This window comes from Camelus bactrianus, chromosome 14 (assembly GCF_048773025.1).
Source record: "Camelus bactrianus isolate YW-2024 breed Bactrian camel chromosome 14, ASM4877302v1, whole genome shotgun sequence".
NCBI lineage: Eukaryota > Metazoa > Chordata > Mammalia > Artiodactyla > Camelidae > Camelus > Camelus bactrianus.
The window spans coordinates 10,626,459-10,641,015 of record NC_133552.1 but is presented as its reverse complement, the minus strand read 5'-3'; the positions used below and the strand labels follow the sequence as shown (position 1 = coordinate 10,641,015).

At 40.3% G+C, this 14,557-nt stretch overlaps 1 protein-coding gene across 3 annotated transcripts in view; it reads left to right on the top strand.

The window, feature by feature from the left end:
* SMAD9 (SMAD family member 9) overlaps positions 1–14,557 on the top strand; it is a 52,565-nt gene that overhangs the window by 18,455 nt on the left and 19,553 nt on the right. The window contains exon 1 of one of the 3 annotated variants that reach the window (XM_010951495.3): positions 11,932–14,441. The exons of the other annotated variants lie outside the window; for them this stretch is intronic. The gene's annotated coding sequence lies outside the window, so the exon portion shown is untranslated. Of the gene's footprint in view, positions 1–11,931; positions 14,442–14,557 lie in introns of those variants that run through there. 3 annotated transcript variants of the gene reach the window in all.

Below are 14,557 nucleotides of genomic sequence, written 5' to 3'. Positions count from 1 at the left end.
CCAACGGAAATGTTTAGATAAGATGGCCAGAATGCATTTTTGGAGTTCTATTTTAGAAGTAGCAATGTAAGGTGAGATCTCTTAATTCTACTAAGGAATCTAGATTGTTTCTGACTATTAGATATACTTTAAAAGTAAAATTTGTGAAGTTTAACATTTCATTCTAGAAGCCTCAACATAGAGAACTTGGTAAATGTTTCCTGAATGAAAGGGTATTTATTCCTGAAAAAGCTGTACGTAAATCAGATTTTTGTCATTTGAATCATACTTTTACATTCATTATGATTCATTTTGTAAGATAAATAATCTCTCCCAAATTTATATTTTTGGTAAACCCAGATTTTCATAGGTCAGAATTGCTGAGAGTAAGGGCACCTTTAAGATGCTTTCAGTCCTGTAAGATCTGGTTTATTCTCTTTGAGGTTGCTAAGATACAGAAAGTTTGTTTTTTCTTTTAAAGGGCAACAGTTATTCACCAGTTTATAAACAATCCAGTAAAAATAAATTTCTGAGGACCTTCAATTTGTAATTGATAAATCACTCATGCTGAAATAGTTGACCTTGATTCTATTTTCCTTAAGAATGTGGGATGTTGTATAAACACATTAAAAGTCACAAATATATAAGAGGGAGGAAAGAAAGAATTGCACTGTTGGTAATTGATGATATACAATTTTGCATACATGAAATTTGAATCAAAGCATTCTAATACAAATAAAGAACTGGGTCTAAATTAAGAATAGGCTGTAAGTAACACATAGTCTATTTTGTTGCAGCTCGATTTGGGTCCTACTGTGAGTTAAAGACCTATTTCCTTCCTGTTACCTTGTTTCTCTGCTGGGTTCTGGTGCTGTAATTCAAGTTTTAAGACAAGTTAAGAGATCCTGATGAAGTTTGTCTCTTTGTAAGATGTTCCCTTCCTGTTGTCCATCTGGGAGTGCAAGAGTTAACCTGGGAGTAAAAAAAAGCATGGTACCACATTTTACGGTAAATAGCAGACCACCTTCCGAACAGATGCTGGAACTCCAGTCTTCTTGTAGTTTTAACAAGAGCTGAATCAAGATCTGTAGGTAACACAGAGAGAGTAATCACATGGTACTGCTTCAAAATATGTGGAGGAAATGTGGGGGGAAAACAACCTACATTAATAAAAGGTTCATACAGAGAGAAATTCAGGTATAAAGCTGAATCAATGCTTGGAAAAACAATGGGCAAAATATTTCCCAGTTTCTTGCAGTTCTTTTCTCAGTTTTCTATTGGGATATTTCAGATACTGGAGGTGTTTTTCAGTTGATACAAAAGTCAGAAAGTACAGAAGTAACGTGTCTTCCACCCTTCTTCTCTCCAGCCACCGTGTTCTTTCCAGAAGCATCTAATGTTGTCAGTTTCTTGTGGATCCTTTGAGTACTGAAAGTACTTATCTCCAGTTTCTTCCTCTAAACTATTATATTAAAGGGTTCAGAAAGCAATCAAGTTAATCACTCCTTTCTTTAAGGAACACAAATTCTGTGTATTAGCACTCCAGATTGCCCTTTGACTTCCTGATTTCCAAGTGCTGAGTGGCATGATCATCACAAACACACACACAAATTTAGAAGCATTATTTTTTTTCCCACTCGAAGGCATTGCCTACATTAGCAGGAATGTGACCAACTTATATTTTGAGAGTGTGTCGTGATATTTTTGCAAGACCTACAGATAAGTGCCCAAGAACCTGCTTGGCTGTCCGGCTTCTTTATCCAGCTCCGGTCACCCTCTTGTATCATGAAGGGCAAAAGAGCTCAGTGCTAAAGGGCCCAGGTTTCAGTCTGAGCAATGAGCAATGCTTCTTTTCTAAGAATAGATCTATTTTTTCTGAAGCCCTCGAAGTGGGACCCTGCAGTGGCTTTCTTGTCTGCCACCTGGCAGACCGGCCCCTGTAGGAGCTTGTCTGTGGTGTTCTATCCACATTTCAGAACACACCCTCTCTTCCCATTCTCTCCCCACTTCCCACCTTTTTCTCACTCCAGGTCTCTCATCCCTCCTCCCAGTCTTACTGGGGCTTCATCCAGACGTTGACCTTTCCGAGGGAATGCTCCCTTGCGTCCAGTGACCTGATGGGCAAACCTACCCGAATCTGCCCCATGCTCCCCTCTCCCCTTCCGTGGACCCACTTTCTCTGTCTTTTGCAACGTGAATCTCTCTCTTTTTAAACTAGTTAATTCTTCTCATTCTGTAAGATGCTCTCTAGCAGACCCATCTGAAAAACACAGAACACTTTGCTGATTTCCACCTTCCCCAACAGCTACCGCCCCCCTTAGATCTGCTATGGTCTCTCATCTGCATGGTGGTGTCTTCCCGCTGGGCTCCCTGCTTCCTCTCCCATCCAATTCATTCTCCACATAAGCAGCCAGTGTGACCATTTGAAGATACATCAGACCATTTAACTTCTCTGGTTTTTAAAAACCCTCAGAGGCTCCCCCTTTGCACTTAAAATAAAATTCGCTTTCCATACATTGCCTTCAAAGTCCAGCACAAGCTGCCTCCAGCCCCACCTTCACGGCTCACCTCCTTGGCCACACAGGCTTTCTGTCAGTGATCCAGACACACCAAATTCTCCCACCCCTATGCCACCCTTTCAGAATTTCTGCCTGAAATTCTTATTCCACAGCTTCTGAAGAAGCTGGCACTTTCTCTTCTTCTCTGTTTATGATCGAACTAAACCTGGGTCTTCTCACCCAATGCTCATCAAAGCCAATCTACGAACACCAGGTTGTGGTGAAGGAAAGCACAGTATTTATTGCATGGCCAAGCAAAGAGAATGGCGGCAGCGCAATCTCAAAAGACCCGAACTCCCTGATTGCTTTAATGGAAAGGGTTTTTAAAGGCAAAGTGAGGGAGAGGGTTGTGGGGAACATGATCAGCTCATGAACAATTCTCTGATTGGTGGATGGTGAGGTAGCAGGGTGGTATTTTGGGAATCTCAGTCATCAACCTTCTGGTTTCAGCCGGTCTGGGGTCTCCATGCTAGTGGTCAGCATGCAGTTAACTTCTTCCACCTGATGGGGGTTTTAGTGTCTGCAAAACAATGCAAGGACATGGCTCAGATTTTATCCATAGCCGTTGAGGAGGGACTAAAAGTCCTTGACTTTGTTTTATGGCTAAACTGTTATGATTTTGTCTTGCTTGACTGCTGTCCTGTGTTTCTGCCTTTTCTCACTTCTCTGATTAAATTTTCCTTCTTTGCAACTTGGGGAAGGCCTAGGAAGCTAAAGCTTTTCTAAAAACAATAGGTGGGGGACATGGGGGCAGGGTGGGGGGGTGGGTGGTCCATCCCCTGGAAGGCCTTACAGGATCCTGCTCTGTTCCAAGTTTAATTGTTACCTCCTCGATGAGGTCTTCCCTGGGAGGTCCAAGGACATCCCTGGCCCCTGCTTTTATCCATTGCAACACCACACTTGTTTCCTGTACTTCCTTGTACTTCCCGGTTTGTTAATATTTACTTGTTTAATATCCAAACAAGAGGTAGGGGCAAGGACCACGTCTGCTTTGCTCAGCACTAGGCAGTGCCTGGCACAGGTGAACATTCACAGTAGGTGTAGTTATTGAAATGTATGAAATATGAATACTGGTGAACAAATGAGGCTTGGCTCTGGTTTCTCCTTTAGATACAGAGCCTGTTCCTTTGGGACAGAAGCCAGTGCTCTGGTTGTACTCCATGCCACTTTAGAATCACACCTTGGAGACTGAAGAGGACTCAGAGGGCTTCTAGCTTGCCTTCCTTCCATGCACGCCCCTTCCCCAATCAGCCAGCTCAGACCCGGCCTTGGGTCCCAGTGCTCTGTTGCTCCCAGGCTGAGCGTGGTGGGGGAGACACCCATTGTAGCTTTCCTCCCATCTCCTTTGGGAGCCAGATTATGGTACAGTTGCTAAGGGTGTGGGTCTGGAGCTGGATTGTGGGGTCTGCATGCTAGCACTGCTCCTTACTAGTTGTGTGATCTTGGACAAATTACTTCATTTCAATGTGCCTCAGTTTTCTCGTAGATAAAGTAGGGTTAATAACCACCCACAGCTGAGCTGTGATTCAGAGAGTAAGTGCATGTGAAACACTTGCCATGACAATATTTAGGACATGTTAACATTATCCTTTCTTACCTCTACTTTGTTTTCATTATCTCCACTAACTTTAGTCTTTAAAAAAATTTTATTGTAGTGAAATACAAATACGTAAAATTTACTGTCTCATCCATTTTCAAGTGTGCAGTTTGGTGGTATTAAATACAGCCATAACCACCATCCTTCTGCAGAACTCTTTTCATCTTACAAAACTAAAATTTTATACACACTAAACAACCTGCCATCCCTCCCCTGCCAACCCTTGGCAACAAGCATTCTAGTTTCTGTCTCTAAGGATTTAACTGCTCCACGTACCTCAAATAAGTGGAATCACACAGTATCTATCCTTTTGTGTCTGGCTTACTTTGCATAATGTCTTCAAGGTTTATTCGTATTGTAGCATGTCTCAGAATTTCCTTCCATTTTAAGTCTGAGTAATACCCCGTTGTATGTATGCATCACTTTTGTTTATCTGTTCATCTGTCAGTATGTATTTGGCTTGTTTCTACTTTTTGGCTATTGTAAATAATGCTACTATGAATATGGGTGTAGAAGTATCTGTCCGAGTCTCTGCTTTTAGATTTTTTGACTATATACCCGGAATTGGAATTGCTGGATCATATGGTAATTCTACATTTAATTTTTTGAGAAACCATCATATTGTTGGCTCCAGCAGCTATATCAGTTTACATTCCCACCAATGGTACACAAGGCTTCCAATTTGTTTGCTAACATCTATTATCTTCTGAGCTTTGGGGTTTTTTGGTTTTTTGGGGGTTTTTTTGATAGTAGTAGCCATTCTGATGGTTGTGGGCGTATCTCATTGTAGTTATGATTTGCATTTCCCTAATGATCGATGATGTTGAGCATCTTTTCATGTGCTTATTGGCCATTTGTATACCTTCTGTTAAGGTCCTTCAGACATTTTTTATTCAAGTTATTTGAATTTTTATGGTTGAATTTTAACAGTGCTCTATATATTCTGGATATTAATTCCTCATCAGACATGTGATTTGCAAATATTTTCTTCCATTCTGTGGGCTGCCTTTTTACTCTGTTGATAGTGTCTTTTGATGCATAAATTTAAAAAATGTTCATGAAGTCCAGTCTGTGTATTTTTTCTTTTGTTGCCTGTACCTTCGGCGTCATGTCTAAGAAATCATTGCCAAATGCATTGCCATGAAGCTTTTCCCCAATGTTTTCTTCTAAATTTTTATAATTGTAGGTCTTCTATTTAAATCTTTGATCCATTTTGGGTTCATTTTTTATATGGTGTTAGTAAGAGTTCAACTTCATTCTTTTGCACATGGATATCCAATTTTCCCAGCATCATTTGTTGAAAAGATTGTCCTTTCCCCATTGAATGGCTTTGACACCCTTGTCAAAAGTCACTGGACTGTGTATGCAAGGGTTTATTTCTGGACTGTCTGTCCTATTCCACTGGTCTGTATGTCTGTCTTTCTGACATTACCACAGTTTTGATTCCAGTAGCTTTGTAGTAAATTTGAAATCAGGAAATGTGAGTCTTCTGGCTTTGTTCTTCTCTTTCAAGATTGTTTTGGCTATTCAGGGTCCCTTAAGATTCCATATGAGTTTTAAAATGAGTTTTTCTATTTCTGCAAAAAAGCTTTATTGGGATCACTTTGGGTAGTACTGACCATCTTAATAATATTAAGCTTTCCTGCCCATGAACATGGGATGTGTTTCCATTTATTTATGTCTTCTTTCATTTTTTTCGCCAATGTTGTATAGTTTTCATTGTACAAGTCTTTCACCTCCTTGGTTGATTTCTAAGTATTTTATTCTTTTTGATGCTACTGTAAATGGGATTGTTTTGTAATTTCTTTTTCAGGTTGTTCATTTTTAGTGTATAGAAATGCAACCGATTTTTGCGTGTTGATTTTGTATCCTTCTTCTTGGCTGAATTTAGTTGTTAGTTCTAACAGGTTTTGTGTGTGTGGAATCATTAGGGTTTTCTATATACAAGATTGTATCATTTGTGAACAGAGATAATTTTACTTCTTCCTTTCCAATTTGGATGCCTTTTATTCTCTTTCTTGCCTCATTGTTCGAGATAGGATTTCCGGTATTATGTTGAAAAGAAGTGACGAAAGTGGGCATCCTTGCCTTGTCTCTCATCTTAGAGGAAAAGCTTTCAGTCTTTCAGCATTGAGTATGGTGTTTGCTGTGGGTTTTTCATATCATGGCTTTTTATGATGTTGAGATAATTTACTTCTATTCCTAGTTTACTCAGTGATTTTTCATGAAAAGATGTTGAATGTTTTCAAATGCCTTTTCTGCTTCAGTTGAGATGATTATGTGTTTTTTCCCCTTCATTCTGTTAATGGGGTGTGTTACACTGATTGATTTTTGTATGTTCAATCATCCTTGCATTCCAGGAATAAATATGACTTGATCATGGTATATAATTCTTTTAGTGTACTGCTGTTTATAATTGTTATTTTTTGCTGTATTAAGCCTTCATTAGTATGTAATGTCCTTCTTTATCTGTTGCAATATTTTTTAATTTAAAGTTTGTTTTGTTTGATATTAGTATAGTCACCTCCTGCTCTCTTTTGATTTGCACTGGATATATTTTTCCACTCTTTCATTTTCAATCTACCGTGTCTTTGAATCTAAAGTCAGTCTCTTGTCGACAAAATATAGTTGAATCTAATGCTTTTATCTATTTGTCAATCTTTGAGGGTTTAATCCATCAATTACATAAGGTGATTAATGATAAGGAGGGGCTTCTTCTAGTTGGCTATTTGTTTTATATATGCCTGGTAGCTTTTTTGTCCCTCATTTCCTGAATTACTACCTTCTTTTGTGTTAAGTGAAATATTTAAATTTCTTTCTCATTTCGTTTTGTGTATATTTTTTAGCTATTTTCTTTGTGGTTACCATGGGGATTACATTTAACATTTTGAAGTTATAACATTCTAATTTGAATTTATACCAGTTTAACTTCAATAACATACAAAACCCTGCTCCTTTATAGCTTTGTTTCCATCCCTTTGGGTTGATGATGCCCCAAAAGTACATCTTTATACATTGTGGACCTCAAAACATCAATTAATAATTATTTTAAATGCATGGAGTTACAAACCAAAGTTACAATAGTATTAGCTTTTAGGCTAATAATTAAAACACATTATTCTCTTAAATCACATAGAAAACCAAAAGTGGAGTTGCAAACCTGTGTTACAGTAATATTAGCTTTCATGATTGCCCCTGTATTTACCCCTTACTGAGATCTTTATTTCTTCAGATGGCTTCCGGTTACTGTCTTGTGTCCTTTCATTTCACCCTGCAGGACTCCCTTGAGCGTTTCTTCCAGGGCAGGTCTAGTGGTAATGAACTCCCTCAGCTTTTGCTTATCTGAGAAAGTGTTGCTTTCTCCCATACTCTTTGGACAGTTTTGCCAGATAAAGGATTCTTGGTTGCCTTTTTTTTTTTATTTCGAGCACTTTGAGTTAGGCCAACTTTCTAATGGCCTTGGAAACTTTTCTGATGAGAAGTCTGATAATCTTATTGAGGATCCCTTACGTGTGATGCATTTCTTTTCTCTTGCTACCTTCAGGATTCTCTCTTTATCTTTGGCTTTTGAAAGTTTGATTGTAATGTGTCTTTGTGTGGGTCTCTTTGAGTTCTCTTTCTTGGAGTTTGTTGAACTTCTTAGCTGTTTATATTCATGTATTACATCACATTTGGGGAATTATCAAGCATTATTTCATCAAATATTCTCCTTCCCTTTCTCTCTCTCTTCTTTTTCTGGGATTTCCACAACACATATATTAGTCTCTGTTCTCTTTCCTTTGATCTTTTTTTCTTTCTGTTCCTCTGCTTGGTAATTTCCACTGTCCTATATTCAAGTTCACTGATACTTCTGCCAGCTCAACTCTGCCTTATTTCATTTACTGTACTTTTCAGCCTCAGAACGTTTTTGTTTCCTTTTAGATTTTGTCTTCTTATTGATATTTCCATTTCCTTCCTACACAATCTCCTTGAATTTCCCTACATCTTCCTTTAGTTCTTTGAGCATCTTTAAGATGGTTGTTTTGACATCTTTGTCTAGTAGCACTGCCGTTAGGTTTTTTTCAGGCACGGTTCCTGTTGATTTCATTTGGGATAGCCATACTTTCTTGTGTTGCTTGTATGGCTATGATTGCTGTTATTGAAACCTGAACTTTTGAATCTAGTAATGTGGTTAACTCTGGAAATTTCCCTTTGCCAGAGTTTGCTGGGTTTTGTTATTATCTTTCTTTTGCTGTTTTTGGTTTTTTGATTATTGTAGGCTATGTCTGTGCCAAGGATCAGCCTGGGGTGTTAACTATAGGTCTTCTCTGGTCTCTTCTGAGCCTGCACCTTTGCCTAGGCACGCAAGTCACTTTGTAATTTTCCCCGTATATGCAGTTGCTTTTTATGTCCTAATCATTAATGTCTGGCTCTCAAAAGGAGAAAAAGAGAAAAATAAAAAGGAGGATGAGGTGGAGAAAGGGTGTCAGCCTTTTAAATGCCCCACTTCAGCTGGAGGGGGAGGGCTTGCAACAGTTTAGGGGGGTGCAAATCAGTAGCTGCCGCCCAGTTTGCAGTTCTGTGATCAGAATCAGCAATCAGGACCAGAGCCCAGATCCGCAAAGTCTGGAGGACAGGGTCCTTTTTGCCTGCCTTGGCTCCCTGTGGAAGCTGTGCTGCTGCCAAGGGGTGTGGACTAGGCAACGGCTCCTTGTGCCAAGACCTGAAATTGACCCAAATTAGTCACAATTTACCATCCAAGCCTTCCCCTGAAGTTCCTAGCCTCCGTTTGACTCCAGAGTTCCACAGTAATCACATTAGACCGATTCTGCTAGTGTAGTAGTTGTCTAGAAGGGAAGGCAGATTTCTGGTGCTTCATACTCTGCCATCTTCTTAGGATTTGTTTCCTCTAATCCTCTGAAAGGCCCTGCCCAGCACCCAGTTTAGTCAGAACAGCCCGCCGTTCTCCTCAGTCTCTTCAGCTTGTGCCCTTCTCTCTCTGACTGTCTCCTTTTCCTCTGTCTTCTAATTCAGTGGTTTGTTTTTCATTTGTTCGTTTGTTTTTTTACCTTTTGATAATCCCAGGTTCTTTTAGGAATTTGAAGAAAAACACCTATGGACTGTCTGCTTGGAAAAATCCATGTCTGCAGAATCACCCGACATGAGCAGACAATTCAGAGATCCATAGTGCCCTGAAACCCCACCATGGGAGCCCCTGTTATAAAGATGCATGTCTGTCATCTTTCCTTGACACTGACAGGCCAGGTGAAGTGAGGACAGATTTGAGTTAATTAAATATACATCTGTGTATTTCTCTGTGTGGGTCTGTGTGTGTGTTTGAAGCCTGGTTTCTCTTCAAGTGTTTATAGTAATAAGATGTGATATATATACATATATGCCAGTCGTGATGACAGTCATTTTGTAAACGGACAGTCCTTTAGGTCTGTTTTACACTATAAAGCATTTATTGCCGTATTAATTACTGGTATACAAAAAGTAAGGTAAAAGTAAGAAGCAGTCAGTCCCTTTAAGGGGGTTAAATGTTCCTTTAGCAAGTGTGTTCAGATTCTAAATTTTGGTAATGATCTGTTTTATGGAGGGGATACCAGGATATACTTAACGATGGCCATTAATTAGAGGGTCAACACTGATAAGGTTGAAAAATTTAAAAACAAAACAAATAATGAAATACCAGTGTTCTGTTATGAATGTTTCTGGAGTGGGCTGGGCCCTTGCAGAATTGACAAATGCTACCTGATCCTCGCGCTGAACAGGGTGTACAGCCTGATAGGTGATGCAGACTTTCCTTGGCCACATTGACCGAGAAGCAGTGCCCATGAAGGATCGTTCAACGGTTCCATGTCCAGAGCAGACAACCAAGATATCCATCTTAAACAGTATTTTTTAATTTTATTTTATTTAGGGTTGAATTCACCAATTGACTCTTCCAGTGAAGCCAAGTAAGTGGAAATAATCTTGAGTAACTGCTAACAGGAGTTGAATTTAAACTGACAACTTAAGAATAAAAGAATCAGATCTCCCAAACTTTCATGCAGCCTGGCAGATTGGATTTTCGTGTGGAATTGTGTACAGTTAAATCATGCTATGTGCTTGTAGTCAGTGCTGCTTTCTTTTAAGTGGTCCTGTTTATTTAAACAACTTGAAAATGAGAAGTTGTTTTGCTCACTCGGTTGGGGTTTATTGTAAAACTCGGATGCCAGAGAAATAAAGTGCAGTATTGTTTTTGTGCTGTGAGTGCATGAACTGGGGAAGGCCTGGTCATGGTGCTTTTTCCCTTCCGCCCAGACAAGGAAAGCTCTGATGGTCAACAGGTGGCATTGGTGGATGTCTGGCGTTGACATTGGTGGATGTTTGGCGTTATGACGGCCTTGATGATGTTGCTATAAAAGGTGGCAAACACAGTAATGCCATGTGTACATTTTCGGTCTTATTTCTTAGCTGTGATAAAAATAATAATAATAATAATGCCAGAAAGAAACCAAAAAAAGCTGGAGAGAAAAGTGGGCACTGTGTTTTGTCAGTAGATGGCATTTGTCATAAAAAGAGTCAGTTTGACAACCGTGGGAAGACGTTGTTTTGCCCAGCTCTGTGCAGTCTGGCTTCATGGCTGCAGGCTGGCCCCCAGAGCACCCAGGGGCAGCGGCCTCGCATCCCCTGCTGTGGGAGTCACACGATCCGCGTGGCACAGGCAGCCAGCAGCCCTGGAGTCAGGGGCCCATCACCCAGACAGACCCTTCCAGCGAGGCTGAGCCCCATCTGGATCGGTAGACGAGGAAACGAGGGGCCCCGGAGGGACCACAGGACTTGCTGAAGATCAGGCTCAGGTGGCTGATTAGGACACGATTTTCTTACAAAAGTGAGAATTTAACCATAGAAAAAGTATTAGGAAAGTATCCTAATCTACTAGTTTAGCTTATCTTTTAGCTGTGACTTAAATGCTTCTAAATGCAGCTTAGAATCCTTCTAAGATCATCTTCGGAATCCTCCCAGAGCCCCCACGCCCCCCGCCCCTGGGTTGGGCCAAGGCCTCTTCCTCCTCCGTCATCTCCTGCCTCTCTCTTCCTGTAGCTCTGGTTATATTTTGTACAAATTATCTGGTCATGTTTTTGTTTATAAATCCTCCTTGTACATTCATCTTTATGGTTTATTTTGTTTCATTCTTTTTTGTAGTTTATAGGAACAGAATAACTGTAAGCAACAGTCACACCCCCCCCCATATTTGTGATAGTTTAAAAAAATTTTTTTTTATTGAAGTGTAGTTGATTTAGTGTTAGTTTTAGGAGTATGACAAAGTGATTCAGTTATACGTTTTTTTTTCAGATTCTTTTCCATTATATGTTATTACATGAAATTGAATATAGTTCCGTGTGCTATACAGTAGGTCCTTGTTGTTTATCTGTTGTATATATAGGAACGTGTGTCTATTAATCCTCAACCCCTAATTTATCCCTCCCCACCCTTTCCCCTTTGGTAACCATAGTTTGTTTTCTACATCTGTGAGTCTGTTTTTGGTTTGTAAATAGAATTTGTATCATTTTCTTAGATCCCATATATGAGTGATGTCATATGATATCTGCCTTTCTCTTTCTGACTTACTTCACTTAGTACGATGACCTCTAGGTCCATCTATATTGCTGCAAATGGCATTATTTCATTCTTTTTCTATGGCTGAGTAGGGTGCTCTTTGTTAATTATTATGGTGAGTCTGGCCAGTGGTGTTTCCAGGATGTTGTGCTAAGTTAGAGCATATAGTCTATGGGAACCTAAACAGTGGGAAACTGTTCTGAATCAGACTGACACTACTGAACAAGCTTGGGTGGGGTGGAGGGCCTGCACTGTTGTCAGTGTGATGACCACCTGGAGATAAACTAGGACCCTTTGTCTACTAGTGGCTAAAACATTATAGGAATGAGAATGGAATAAACTTTATGAACTCTAAACCCCACCCCTAGACAAATAGGAACTAGTAAAATACACAAGAACCTGAAGCCTAAATGTCAGTGAGATTTCAAGTTTGATTCATTTTTTTTAACATTTCATTTTCCTATTAGAAAATATATCAAACAAGTGTAGAGAATCATACTTGAACATCTGTGGACTCACTACGAAGCTTCATTAAACTTTAACTTTTTGATATTTCGTCTTTTTCCTTTCCTACCCAGAGGTCACTTACGAATTTGGCGTTTATTACTCAGAGGTTCTAAATTTGACTCTTTGGGGCCTCCTCCCATGCGAGGGCCTCTGCGTAATGGGGCAGGAGCTGTGTCTTGTAGCAGTAAAATCATAGTTTTGGAGCCACTGTGAGACTCATAAAGATTTGAAATGTGGCAGGAAGATCAGACTGCAGAGCCAGGGTTCCCAGATCCCAGGTTCCTGACTAGCTGGGATTTCCCCAAGGCACGAGGAGGGACGGGGCCCCTGAAAGTCACTCATCAAGGTGAACCTCAAACAGACACCGCTGGAGGAAATGTATGGTTTAGGGGTAATGCTTTCAAACGTTTCGTGATTGTAACCTGCAATACCGAAGACATTTTGCATGATGACCCTTGACACGCACACATGTACACACACACACACACACACACAGACTCAGATACCTGCTCACACACATACACACACGGAACACCTACCTCTGAATGAAAGATTTTGGTGAGATAGTACCTATTCTTCCTTTGTTAGCTGCACTGCTATACAGTCCATTTTGTTGTTTTTACAAAAGCTGTTTTGTTCCAATAAATTGATTTCATAGGCCATTAATAGATAGGAACCCAGAGTTAGAACAACAGCAGCCACCCCCGGTTTGGAGCACTGTGCTTGTTTCATGGAGCAAAAGGTTTTCAAAGGGTCTATTTAGTTTAACTCTGCTGAACATCTTTATAAATAGCTTTTTCTCTACTGCTGACCTAAGCTTAAAGATTTATGCCACAATTTACTAATAACAAATCTGCAAAACTAAGCAGGATGCAGAGCTCTTTGGGGGTTCGGCTGCCCCTGTGTCCTGTTACTTCTCCCCGTCGGAGCTCCCGACCCTCTCCAGCCTTTGCTTCCAGGCAGCCTGTCTCGACTAAGTAAACAGAGCTCGAACACAGTGACTTAACTATACTTTATAAATTCATGATTGTTGAGCCACAAAATCAACCTTTCCAAATAAAACTGAGCGTAAGTCAAACTGCCAGGAGAAAAAGAACAGCTATCGGGGCCCTTAACTCTCCTTTTCGCCCTGGTTTCCCTCTCTCCATACGATGCTAACTGAAGTCTGTTGGAGGAATACAGTGATACGTGTTGCTTTGTGTTTACTGAAGGTCACTGATTTGGGGGGAACTGGGCTGCCATCCTCCTCACAGAGCTGCCTGCTGGTGATCACGACTTAAGGAGGGGGCCGTTGATAGAGCGCCTTTGTTCAAAGCCGGGTATGGAATTCTATTCAGAAAGGTGCAGCCGTCCCTCTAGGGAAGCAGAGGAGAAAATGAGATTTAATGCATATTAAACAAGCTCTTGTTGAAGACGATGGAGCTAGATTGATTCCAAGATACTGAGATGAGTCAGCTTGCTTCAAAACGTTACCAACAGCCACTTTAAACATTAATTAGGTAGCTGGTTTCTAAGATCTGGAAGAAGCGGAGGGTTTTGTTTAAGCCAGCTGTTTCACCGCAGAGGAAGGGCATCTCTAGCTCAGGACGTGTAAATGGGCCTGTTGAATAACTGGGAAAGAATGTGTCCTTTGGGGGAGAGGGCAACGAAGAATGCAAGTGATTTTCAGGGAGGACGAACGTGACAGCAGTGCTCTTTTGTGGACTTGTTTGTCTGTGACTTTGTGTAAGTTCTAGAAATTTTTGGTCTTATGACTCCTTTGTACTTTTAGGAATTATTGAGAGCTCCAAAGAACCTTTGCCAATGTGGCTTATATATATATATTTTTCCAACCATTTTAGGAATTAAAACTGAGAAACTTAAAAATGTTTACTGATTCATTAAAAGATGATAATAAACCCATTATATAGTAACATAAGCATTTTTATTTAAAAAAACTAGATCTTTCCCCCAAATACGGAAAAGGGTGTTACCGTTTTATAATTTTGCACGTCTCTTTCGTGCCTGGTTTAATAGCTGACTGACGCTTGGATTCCCATGTCTGCTCTTGCACAGTCTGTTGTGATGTGTTGTTTGGGTTGAAGTACATGAGGAGAATCTTGCCCACACAGGTGTGTATCTGGAAAAGAGAGGGCCCCACAGCCCCCAGGAAGGGGCTCGGAGACTCCCACACTTGGAGAACCACCGTCCTGTAAAGTTGGAAGAATTTATGAGTGGTGAGCTTATTAGCGATCCTGATTTTTCTCTTTTTCATTTCTGTACATTTTGTACAATGAGGATGGATCACTTGTGCAGACTGTAACTGAGAAAGAAGAAGCATAAGTCTGTTGAG